Genomic DNA, 13582 nt, shown 5'->3' with positions numbered 1-13582 from the left:
GTTAAAAGCTAGTGTGTGTGTGTACACATACACACACTAGTCTCTCTGAACGTGGGTTACAGGTTTATCTCATATCATTATTATAGATTTTTTATTAAGGGCTATGCCTCAAAGCCATGACCCATGGGGGACCCGCGAAGTTCATGTACCAATTGCCACACATGGCATCATTCTCGCTCTCTGGAAAGGACCTCGGAGGCTATCAATCACACTTGCTCTCCGACAAAGACATCAGAAGCTATCACTCACTTTCTCACCATCTTAATCAGTCATGTATGTAATGGAAGGCATGCCGTGCACGGAATCAATTTCAGCAATAACGTACATCATTGAATCAATAGATGTATGTCATGGATACAAATCACAAATAAAGTTGATAATATTATCCTTTGCCTTTCTGTGAGATAAGTGAGATATCAAATGACAAGTATAGATTCCCAACAATCGTAATCATAGCAGACATGACAACACTCCTACATAACAACATCCATACCAAACTAGTGGATTCATCGCCGCAACCATGACGGAAGGCTTATCATGCTTTCTCCGTCAACATCTACAAACTACATACGATTCTCTAATCGGAGTGTAACAAAGGTAAGCCATAACCTACCTCGAAGGCCGAGCGAGAGTCACGAGCAATCAAGTCAATGCCTTCCCCTTACGAAGTGCCTCTAAACGATCGAAGTCTATTAAATAAGTACTCTAAGTTAGTATATGAACCTAAGAATACCCATATTGCTATACTTCTATTTTGAACTAAACAACGACTTTAAAAAGTGACCTAGGGCCCACAAGGGCAAAACTAGAATATTATTTGAAAAATAGTTTACCCAAAGCGTTACTAGTCTAAATCCAAAAGACCTGTTTAAAAAGCCATCCAATTGATCTTCAATTCCAGGAAAAACCCTCTCTTAAGATTTAGGGCAAAACCCCTAATTTCACTAACCCAACATAATTACAAGTCTAAATAAGGGATTGGACTAGTGGAAAATACAAATTTAGAACTTAGAATCCTACCCCCAAGAAGAGTTGAAGCCTAAACACCTAAATTTTTCTCCAAAAGAGCTCTTAGCCCAAAATATAAACTTATGAAGTCTAGGTTCATTTTTAGGAATTAAAGGGCTTCTGATCCCGGCGATTTTCGCTTTTACGGACCTTTCCTCGCAGGTGCAGGCTCACACCTGCGGAGGAAAGGCCATTGGAGTAGTCTCCACTTAAAGTCCAATCACGCACAGGGGCGGGGTAGAACCCGTAGATGGCCCCCTCTGTCACGACCCGACTAGGGGGCCATGACGGGTACCCGGAGCTGACTATATCCATCATACCCATCCTGAACATACACAATCTCGAAGGCAGCATATACACATATATATAAGCCCTCAGGGCTGCAAAATGATATACAAGAATATACACTGATGTATCCATGAGACAACAACTACCCACGTATATGTATCTACGAGCCTATACTAGAGTACTGAAACATAAGGACGGGACAAGACCCCGTCGTACCCAAATATATACACAAAAGAATACATCAATAACTGGCACCTCCGGAATAGTGGAGTGCTCCTGTGTAGCTGCTGATAGACTCCTATGAATCTGGGCCGCCTCCTTGTCTACCTGTGGGCATGAACACAGCGTCCAAAAAGAAAGGACCTCAGTACGAACAATGTACTGAGTAGGTAAGGCATGAACAATAATAACATGTCAAAAAGATAAGGAAGCATCAAGTAAGGAAACAACCTGCAACTGAATGTCTCTTAAGACAAAATTATGCATGCTAACTTACATTATAAACAACCTCTTATCGAGTATACATATATAATTTTCCCGACAATATAGGTATGGTATGATCATCATTAGCCCGCGTCCAGGCCTCCTGCGTCCGGGGTAACCATCTCATGCCGCCCACTAGTGGTGTCTGCCCATGCCATCTAGATATGGTGTGTATGCTGCCCGCCTTAGCGGTGTCTACCCGGCCATGTAGGCGCGGTGTAATCTAATCATTATATACTTATCATAAAGCATGCATTAAAACTCAAGTACAAACTATAACTCTATCGGGGTGACGTAAGGTCGAGAACCCCCGATTTCATTATAGAGTAATCATGATCATCATGCCTCACCTTGAAGGAACTAGCATTATAAGGTGAGTCTAGCAACAATGATTAACATCAAGGAATCATTAGCTTCATAAGAATATCATATCATAAACTTTGGAATCTCTAGACTTAGACTCATCATCACCATTGTCAAATTCACAACGCATCTCTTACCTTTATTTCATGAGAAGCTCTTAATAATCATAGACTCATAGTTTCCGGAATATAAGAGAGTCATGGAAAGATAAAGCAAGTCACGTTATAGGAATCATGCCTTAGAGAAGAAGGGACTAGCCTTACATACCTTTACGTCTCTCCAACTTTATCAATTAAACGCTTTCCTCCAATGTTCACGATTCTACATTTAAAAGAATTCATACTAAGATTAGATAATCGGAAACATACTTAAGCTTAAGCCAAAGCTAACGAAAATTGGGCAGCATCTCCTTTGTTTCTACAAGTTCCTCCATATGCTATAACTACTCCCAACATCAATAACAACATTCATAATATCATAATCAATAACTTTGTCATGTGCGACATTATCCAATTCCCACAATTCCCTACCAAAACGATTCATGACCATAGCTATGGCATAACATCGTATTCATTCTCATATAATACCTCTTTAACATCATTTGTATCATTTACAACAAGATTTCACTCATAACATCTCAAGAATCACGATTCATGTCAAACTACTATTCAAGAATACCACTATTCTTATATTTGTAACCCATTTTCTACTTTCTTTCATAATCCAAGTCTTTCAACCATTCAATATTCTTAATAACATGGAATGATCATAAAAAACACCTTTGATTAGGTAGAAATGGGCTTTGGATGAAAAAGCTCCACTTGGAGAAAACCCTAGCTCCACTTCCACAAGAAATTTCTAGCTTCCATCAACCCTCATTAGTATTCTTGCACTTGATTCTACTAGTTTTAGTATTTGATCTTTGATTTCCCTTGAATTTATGTTAGTGAAATATGTGGAACCTTCTAGAGGTCTTGAGAGAAGTGGAGAAGTTGGAAGAATGAGAAATTAGAAATGGGAACATATATTTATACTTGGAAAATGCTCAGCCCGACGGGAGTTATACGAACCCTTATATGGTCCGTATAAGTGATCGTATTTCACCATCAGGGAAATTCCCTCTGAAAGGTTATACGGACCCCTTATATGGACTGTATAAAGTTATACGGACCGTATAAGTGGTTGTATAACTCCATTTTTCTGAAGTTAATCTCGTCGTTTCGTTTGATCTCCAATCTTTATGGAACCTTCTTAGCACTTGTTTAACACTTCATTAACAATCTAAGGAGCGTTATAACTTTTCCTCAAGACATTATTAAATCAACATTAGCTCGGTACTTACATCCCTTTTCAAAGCACGACTTATACTTTGCCTTCCTCAACGAACTTTCTTCTCTTGCCTCAAATGTCTTTGGAATCTTAATTAGAATCGCCAATTAGCCTTTCTTACTTGTAAGGACATCACATACATCTTACCCTGCGTTAGTCTATTTACCGTACAACGACATGAAATTTTTCGAGGTGTAACACCCTCACCTCATCCAATCCCACGATTTCTTGCACTTGCGGACCAAACCATGCAGAGGTGAGCCCACAGGTACGGTTACACCAACACCAAAAAAATCTGATTTCCACTAAGTTCGGTCCTACACCTGAAAATCATTCAGAACCCCACGAACACAAACCAAACATGCTAACTCATCACAAATCACGCTACGAACTCGCTCGCACAATTGAATTTCCCAAAAAAGATCACCTTGACCCAGTGTTGACCCAAGTCAACTCCAACCAAACCAAAACCAACCTTTCTAACCAATGACCCAAAACGTAATCAGATACCTTGAGATGCGAACCAAAGGCCCAACTAAGTCAAAAGTCACGTTTCGAGAATAACAGAACTATCATAATTTGATTCCGGATGTAATTATCCAAAAGTCAACTATTGGTCAACTTTTTTTCACTTATTCAACTTAAAATACTATAAATCCTCAAAACCAACCAAGACCCGCCCGATTGCCTCAGGAATTGTACCACCCTTCCCCTCAAGTCATAAATTTTGTAATGAAATTACGGGAAAGGTAATTTGGGGAAAAAGTGGAAAATGTCTAAAATGACCAAATGGATCGTTACATCAGATACCAATTAAACAAACGTTCATCCTCGAATGAAAAAAGAAACGAAGGGAAGGTACCTGAATTAGTAAAGAGTTTGGGATATCTACTATGTATATCAGCTTCGGTCTCCCATATAGCCTCATCAGCTAAGGGTGTTTCCACTAAAACTTTACAGAAGCTATCTCATTTGACCTCACTTTCTAACTTGCCTATCCATGATTGATACCGGCTCTTCTTCAAAGGACAGATTTTGATCAAATAGTACCGAGTTCCAATAGATGATATAAGATCCGTCTGAATGGTATTTCTTCAACATGAAAACATGAAACACTAGGTGAACACCCGCTTAACTTGGTGGCAATGCCAACTCATATGCCACTTCACCAACACGCTGAAGGATCTCAAAAGGACCAATGAACCTTGGGCTTAGATTTCCCATCTTCCCAAATCTCATTACACCCTGCATGGGCGAAACCTTCAATAGAACCTGGTCACTAACCATGAACTCCAAATCACAAACCTTCTGATCCGCATACTTTTTTTGTCTACTCTGAGCCGCAAGGAGATTTTCCTGAATCGACTTCACTTTATCCAAAGAATATCTCAAGATATCAGTACCCCAAGGTCCACCTCGAGTATATCAAACCAACCAATCGGAAAATGACATCTCATACCATACAAAACCTCAAATGAAGCCAGGTCAATGCTCGAGTGATAACTATTGTTGTAAGCAAACTCTGCCAAGGTCAAGAACTGGTCCCAATGACCATTAAAATCAATCACGCAAGCCCACAACATATCCTCCAAGATCTGAATAGGCCTCTCGGACTGACCATCTATCTGCGGTTGAAATGTCGTACTAAGATCCAACTAAGTCCTCAGTTCCTTCTGCAAAGTTCTCTAGAAATGGGAAGTGAACTGAGTAACCTTGTCTGAAATGATAGAAATGGGCATCCCATACAAACTTCTCCTAATTGTAGGTAGTCTGAACTAGACTTGGTCAACCTATCCACGATAACCCAAATAGCATCAAACTTGTCCAAAGTCTTCAATAGGCCTAACACGAACTCCACAACTATTTTCTACCACTTTCACTATGGAATGGGCATTGATGTACCGCATAATTTTGGCACATTTGATGCTTTTAAAGGCGAGTTTTACTTGTTTTCAAGCAAGTTTGTGTTGTTTTGATATGTTTTTGTTGTGTTTCAGGAATTTATTGTCCATATGGAGAAAGTTGGGGAATTATCTGAAAAGATGGAAAAAAGAAATTAAAAAAAAAGCGAAGTAACTATACAGGAAATTTTACGGAACAAAGGACGAACCGTATATTATTCTATGGCTCGTCAAACGCACCGTAGACTGTCACAGTGAGCTTGTCAACCAGAGAAATTTCATAGCAGAACCTACAGTCCATAGAATATTTTTTGGAGCGTAAAACCCCAACATAGATCAGTCACAGTTTGCATCTCAGCCGAAGGAAATTCTACGGACCGTATAATCTTTTACTAAATAATGTATGCTTTACTTAAAGTCTTTTTCTATTCTATCACACCTTGTTTGTTGTTTTATGTGAACCATATGAATATGGTTGGATGAGGAGGAGGACACAGAGCAAATGGTGGTATGGGTGTGCAAGTAATACCCCCAGCACCGAAAGTTGAGGAAGAGGAGAACGTATTTGCGGATTATATGCAAGAGATGGAATATGCATCTGCTATCGTTCCACCCAGGGTCAATGCTGCAAGTTGCTAGATTGATGCAACTATCTACCAGTTGCTCAATCTTGAGGGGTATTTTCGAAACTCTACCGACGATGACCCTCATCAATACTTGAAGAATTTCGTTGGTGTGTGCCACACACATACCCAGAGTGTTGTTACTCTTGATGTAATTCAATTAAGAGTTTTCAAATATTCTTTAGTTGGCGAAGCAAGAGATTGGTTTGAGAAATTGCCCCATAATACTATTCATACGTGGGCTGTGCTGGTGAGTGTCTTTCTCAAGAAGTGGTTTTCTCTAAGCAAGAAAGCTGAAATTCATGATAAAATTTATGAGTTCAAGCATCTTCCGAGGGTGCAATTATATGAGGCTTGGGAGAGGTTCAAGCAGTACTTACAGCGGTCTCCGAATCATGGTTTTTCAGACCACAAATTCATGGAGAAGTTCTATACTGGGTTAGATCATATGACACAAGCTGTGGAAACTAATACAGCCGATGGGTGTTTCATGAAGAAGACATATGCTCGAGTCACTCAATTTCTTGAAGATTGATTACTCATAATCAAGCATGGCATTCAGGTGGTGCTGATAGTGTAACGTATAGGGCTCCGTTAATTAACACTATTGTGGCATAAAACCAGGAGAAACAACAAAATTTAGCCCAACTTGCAACCAACATTACTTTGTTGACAAAGAGGTTAGATGACAAGGAAACTAACAAAGTGAATGCAGTTGAAGATGTGCAGACTTTGCTGAAAGAAATGTACCACGCGTCCATATCAAGAGGGACCTCCTATGCAATATGAACATGCCAATTATGTGAATAACTCTCAAGGGGGTTATCAAAGGTAGAATTACCAAGAGGGTTATCAGAATCATAATCAGTGGAGACCTTAGCAGGGCAAGGTAACCAGTATGGGCACAACAAGCATGGTGGCTCGAACCAAGGGAACTACAACAACAGCAATAACTTTGGAAATCAGAGTTCCAATCCCTATGTTCTACCAAAGGGTCAATCGAATGATCAAGGGAGCTTTAGGATGAAGATCATGCTCGAGAAAGTGCTAGCCAACTGAAACTGTGGGTTCTCATACTGCTTCCATCCAAAAGCGTGAGTCACATATGAGAGATATTTCGATAGAGCAATAACCTCCACAAAGAGAAGGTCTCTCAAGTGATATAGTTCCTAATCCAAAAGGTGGGGCGGCGATCTAATAGCAAAGTGCCATGCCATTACCACTCGAAGTGGAAAACTACTTCAAGGTGTAGGTGCAAAAGTAGCTGAATTCAAAACAATTAATCACTTGATTGTTTAAATTATTAAATATCAAATTGACAAAGTGTTTTACTCCTTTAATGCAAGAAAATTGTTAATTAATAAAATAATAGATTTGCATCTCAATTTTACAAATTACTTGACTAATTTGCATGCATTGTTTCAAAATTAGCTACAATTAGTTATGTATTAATTGTGACTACAATTGAAATAGTCGATTTGTTGCTTTGAGTTAATTGCGGCTATATTTGAAATAGCCACTTATTTGCTATGTGTTGATTAGGGTTATAATTGCAATAGTTGATCATTTTACGTATTTGGCCACATTTGAAAAGGAATTGATTAGTTTCCGCTTTAAATTTGGCAATATTTAAAATGTGTAATTAATTATCGCCTCTAAAAAAATGGCTATTTGTTTAATTGCATGTTTTTTCCCTCCTTGGTATACATATGTATACAAGTATATGCATGTATGCACGAGAGTGTCTCCCTCTCTCTCTCTCTATATATATATACACATGTATACATATGGGTCAGCCCTTTTTCTTTTTTATGGCCAGGCCCAGTCCAAAGTAGACTAGACCCGGCCCACTTCTCTTTTTTTTTTTTTTTTTCAGCATAAAGGAAACGACCCCTGAGATATACAAACACATTTGTGCTTGTATCGTTTGAGAAATGGGTTTTGAAACCTTAGTGGCCGTCTTGGCCATTTCTCTCTCCTCTTTGCCAATAACGACAAAGACGCAGTGTACTTGTGCTTTTCTCAGTGTTGTCAAGCTATTTTGTCCAAGAGCAATTAATGCTCTTGCCCACTTTCCTCCAATTCATCTGTAGTCAACTGATTGAAGAGGTGAGGTTTACCTTCTATTGCTTTTCTGTGTTTGTTTTAATTGATTTTGTCTTGTTTCGATTTCGAATACCTGTTTGTGATTGGTTGATTGAGAAATGGAGGGAATTCCCCCCCCCCCCACCAAAAAAAAAAAACTCTTAGTCCCACATTGGTTAATGCTCTCAAACCCTAGAATTTGGGGGTTCTATATAAAGAACCCCAATTTCTACCATTAATACACACTGACATACATACTTGGGTAATTTCAGGAAGAACCATCTTTGGTTTTACACTGCTATACTCTAGTAAACTTAGGGTCTTGATTTGCTCATAACCCTTTTTTTAAATATATTTATTGGTGTTTTTTTTTTTTTACTGATTAGTGTTTGTTGTGTATGGTATTTGAAGTTTAGTTTCAATTTTAATATAAGATTGTCATGTCTTGATTAAATGTGTAAGCATGCCTGTTTTAGCTTGACTGAAATGGTAGCATATATATTTAAGTTTGCTTGAATCAAATCAGCTTGTTTTGAATATGTGATTTGGTTGCTGGATTAGTTAACTGAATTAGCATGATAACAATAGAAGAACTGTTTGTTTAGCCTAATATAATGCCGCTAAATGCCTATGTATTAGTTAATGACTTGGTTTAATAGATGTATAGTATTAGCACAAAGTTGTTCTGTCTAGATTAGTCTTCAGTATATCCATTTGAGTATTAATGATGTTGTTTAAGTTTAAACATGACTAGTAGGGGTATGTTTTCATCTTTACTTGTTTATGACAGTGTGTAGCACCTCTGTAATAATGTTCATGCCTAAAAAATAGTTTAATGACTACACAATAGCATAATCTCTAGAGATTAAAGCTTATTCAAGGTAATGACTAGCTGGATGGGGTGAATATGCATGTTTGATGAAGTTGTAAGACTTTAGCTACATTTTTAGACTTAAACAGAGTTAAACTTGTTATTAGGTTGAACATATAACTAAATCTTGTAAGAATCTAGCCTGGTTTTGGTTAATGATTGAACGAGTAATAGGACTTAAGCCCAGATTACTATCCTACATGTTTATGAATCCTGTTTAAGTGTGAATATTTGGCCAAATGTGCTTGTGAAGGAATGATAGGTCCATTTGTTGATTGAAAGTTCATTTTTGTACAGCTTGATTAACCCCCCCCCCCCCCACAAATACCCTTAACCCGTTTATAATCCCTCTAAGCTTAGACATCCAAGTGATTCTCTATGTTTGTTGGTTTGGTTTGAGGTATTTTAGTCAATACTGCTATGTGGATGCAAACGTCTCTATTTAAATAAAGGTCTAAGTGTACTGTTCACTGGAATATGTTCTTTTCTGTCTGAGCATGATTGATGTATTTATAGAATGTGTGAGTAGGGAGTTTTTTCATAGCTGTTTAATCCCAGTTATGTAATGGAATGTATGAAACACATGAGTATATTGAGTTATAGTGTGATTTTTGAGGTGTGCTATATGTTTGGTACAAGATAGTTCTATCCAGAACTGCCTATAATATTTGAATACCTACTGTGGCACGACTGGCCCGCTCTCATGCTTACCCCATCCCCCTTTTGTTATTAAGTTAACTTGCACAACTGAAAGCCTGATTTGCTATATCCTGCCGCAGTCTCCAAATGCTAAAATATTTGTCTACAAGCAAGTGACCTGAGTTAACTGTCCTTGAATGAATTCATGTTGATGTGCTTTTGTCTGTCTGTGCTACATGTATTCCGTCCCAGAATTTAAAAGTTCAATTTGGTCTTTGCTTTACTGTCATGAACTGGGATAAATCATGCTAACTATAAAATCTGAGAAGCATAAGGTCTGTTTGTCACTTTGTCTGCATTTTCTTCCTCTGCCAGTGTTAATAAAACCAAATCTGGATAGTTGTATTTCCAAATGGAATCTAGGCATGTTTAGTTAGGTATTTAATTGTGAAATGATTATGTTAAGAGGTTGTCACTTGGGTATGATAAGGCAAGGATGTGACATACCTAGGGCTAGGAAAAGGTAAGAAAAGACTTCGAGTTTGTCAATTCAGCCTAGTACTACTAATCCTAGGCTACTGGGGTTCCTCCATGTTGAAGTCACACCCCTATGGGACCCTCCAAGGATTTGGTAAAAGGAGAAAAGAAAAGGCTATGTGACAATTGAATGACATTAGTTTTGAATAAGCATGCACAACCTTATTTATTTAGTGTTTTCACGAGTTAATATCCTTAGAATGTAGGCCACAGTGTAATATTTGATATGTATTGGGAGCAATCTTTAGTTTCTTCAATGAATAGGTTAAGTGTATGTCAAGTATAGCATGTCATATATGTTTGATATAAGATTACTTTGACCTACCTTTTCCTTTGTTTGTGCTCTTACTGCCTGATATACATAGGATATATTAGATGTATACAGTTTATATATACCTTGATATATATATATATATATATATATATGATGGTATATCTTGTACACCGATGGAATATTTTTAGAATTTAGACTTAGAAACATTGTTGATGAAATTCGGGCCTGACCCTTTGTTTTTTGTTCTCTTTTACCACTGAATTGGGCTTTCCCCCCCTTTATGGCTTATTCATGATATCTCACATGGGCCTGATCCTTAGTTTCTTTATTTTTGTCTTGGGCTTTGCTTCTTGTTTGTTTGGTTTGCTAAATATAGTGAATGTGCTGGACACATGTATATGTATGCATGCTATGTGTATGGTTATATTTCTCCTTTAAGCTATTTTAATTTATTTATCAAGTTTAAGTGCTTTCTAACCATATCCCTCTTTTTCCCCCTTCTTTGTTTCACACTAGAATCACACGGGCCACTTGGGCAAATCCGCATGAAACCACTGTTGGGCTTAAGGCCCAAGAACACCTTTATTCCATCAAGTTCGGACTGAAAATGCATGGAAGGCCCAACCATGGGTGAAAATGGTAACTAGTGGGCTTCGGTAGGCCCACTAGTATAACTTTTCGTCTTTCATTTTCTTTAAATTGTATGTATATGTATTGTAAAGAATGCTATGTAAATATTGGAACCCTATGGTTAGAATCGGAGAGATCGCGTAGAAGTTTAGGATTTTTGCCAAATGATTTTCAAACTTGACTTAATAAAAGATTTTAAACTATGCATGTAATCGGTAAATGAATTTTGGGCCAAGTGATTTTAAAAGAACTGGAAAAAGATATACATATGTATACCCGTGATACGATCTATATATATTTGAATTTGGTAATCCCTTTTGAAAACAAAAAATGGAAATACTTGATATACTAGTTATATATATACATGGCTATTAAAGAAAAACTGTTTATGGGCTTAAGACGAAAATTTGTAAACTGATTTGGACACGAGAAATGGAAACTGATTTTCACAGTAGTTATAAATGGATTTTCAGAACTTTTTGGGACATTTAAGGTTATTACAATTTTTTGGGCCCAAAGCCCAACCTTAAGCTAAAAAACAGGAGGGAATACATTTTAGCCTCAGCTTGAGATAAAGGTTTGAAAGTAGTGTATAGTTAGTTGACTTTTAAAATTGCACAAAGATATAAAGAAGTTGCTGAAAAAAATACACTTGTATAAACCTATGGCATATGTATAAAGTTATTGTACTCAATTTTTCTCAAAAACCTATAAATGATTAAATTGGACATAGTACTTGGGATTAAATTAAGTTGAACTTTACCCAAGGGAAACTTTTAGTATGTTTTTAGTTCGGAAAGTAATATGACTGTTTTAAACTTTATAACATTTTCAAGAGATAAACATTTTTCCTTCAAACGAATGGATTTTTGCGAAACAAAAGGAATTATGATGTGCCATGACAGTTCTATATAAGAAAGTAAACTCTTTAAGCAAGCAATTATAATAATCACACATTGAAACTCGAAGGTCAATCGTATTCTACGAATCCTTAATATTAGGGTACTTAAAACCTTTCCTAGGGGATCACCAAAACACTTACCTCAAACTCTGGTTTTAAATGAATTTTTCTCTTGTTTGATAAACCCTTTTAATTAGGGTTTCCTAATTTTTCTTAATAAATTAGGTGGCGACTCTAAAAAATGAAAATCCAAATAGAGTCCACAACCTCTTAGTAGCTTTTATACACCCATGTAAAAGTGGACTGTAATAGGTATCCTTATATTCGTATACTAACGTAGCTTACTTATTTGATAGACTTCGATCGTTCAGAGGCTCTCCGCGAGGGGAAGGAATTGGCTTGATTACTCGTGAGTCCCGCTCAACTTTCAAGGTAGGTTATGGCTTACCTTTGTTAGACTCTAATTAGAGAATCGTATGTAGTTTGTAGATGTTGAGGGGGAAAGCAGGATAGGCCTTCGGGCATGGTTGTGGTGATGAATCCACTAGTTTGGTATGAATGTTGTTATGTGGGCTTGTCGTCATGTTTGCTATGATTGTAATTGTTGGCTGAATCTATACTTGTCACTTGATATCTCACTTATCTCATGGAAAGAGGAAGGATGATATGATCGACTTTGTTTGTGATATTCATCCATGATATACATCTATGGATTTGATTATTTATGTTGTTGTTGAAATTGATTCCATGCATGACATGCCTTCCATTACATGCATGACTGATTATGATGTTGAGAAAGTGAGTGATAACTTCCGAGGTCTTTGCCAGAAATCGGGAGTTATAGCCTATGTGAAAATTAGTACATGGACTTCGCGGGTCCCCTATGGGTTATGGCCTTGAGGCATAGCCCTTAGCATGTGTGTACAGAGTGGAGAGTTCTCCTATGTGGCACTGCATTGCATTACATTCATTCATTCACTCATGACTATTTATTAATGAGTTACATACTTCTTCTAAAACTGTAACTGAAAATTGTTTCGTGACTGCACTTGATTGCCTTGCTTTTTTAATTTCTTCATCTTGTATGCATTATCTAATCATTTTCGGCCTATGATGCCTATGAGTACTAGTGTTGTACCTATACTACTCTTGTTGTACTTTTGTTGAGTGCAGAGTTTGATCCAAGATCCAGTTCGCGACCTCGAGACTGATCCGAGGCTTTAACAGGAGATTTTAGGGTGAGCCACTAGCTGGACATACAGCCATAGATCTCTTCTTCTGATTATCTGTCTATTTCTGATTCCATAGAAAGTTTTCTATTTTCATATTTGAGACTTGTATCCAGTATTTCAGATGTTGTATTAAGTATTAGAACCTCTTGTACGAGTTCAGACAAGGTTTTGGGGTTGTAGCTGTATATTTGTTGTGACTTTTAGTATAATTTTTGCCTTACTTCTGCTTGTCTTTCTTTTATATGATTGTGATTAAAGGATGATTCGCCCACCAGGGGAGATAGCGTGGGTGCCATCATGACTCGCAAAATTGGGTCGTGACAACCATCTTTCCTTAGAATCTTTTTGATATTCTTATTTGTAACTTCAACGACTCCATTGGCTTTTGGCCTGTAATGGGTAGAATTGTAATGCACAA

The 13582-nt window shown here is 37.4% G+C and overlaps 1 long non-coding RNA gene across 1 annotated transcript; it reads left to right on the top strand.

Moving 5' to 3' along the window:
* The first annotated feature begins 7901 nt into the window (after nt 1–7901).
* On the top strand, nt 7902–13308 carry LOC132618879 (uncharacterized). The gene is made up of 3 exons (XR_009574365.1): nt 7902–8104; nt 10918–12364; nt 13106–13308. It is a non-coding gene; the product is annotated as an uncharacterized LOC132618879 (long non-coding RNA).
* The last annotated feature ends 274 nt before the right edge of the window (nt 13309–13582 follow it).

The sequence above is a fragment of the Lycium barbarum genome, chromosome 11 (genome assembly GCF_019175385.1).
Source record: "Lycium barbarum isolate Lr01 chromosome 11, ASM1917538v2, whole genome shotgun sequence".
In the NCBI taxonomy this organism is placed as follows: domain Eukaryota; kingdom Viridiplantae; phylum Streptophyta; class Magnoliopsida; order Solanales; family Solanaceae; genus Lycium; species Lycium barbarum.
Note: the sequence above shows the minus strand (reverse complement) of the source record. Positions and strands in the feature narration are given on the sequence as shown.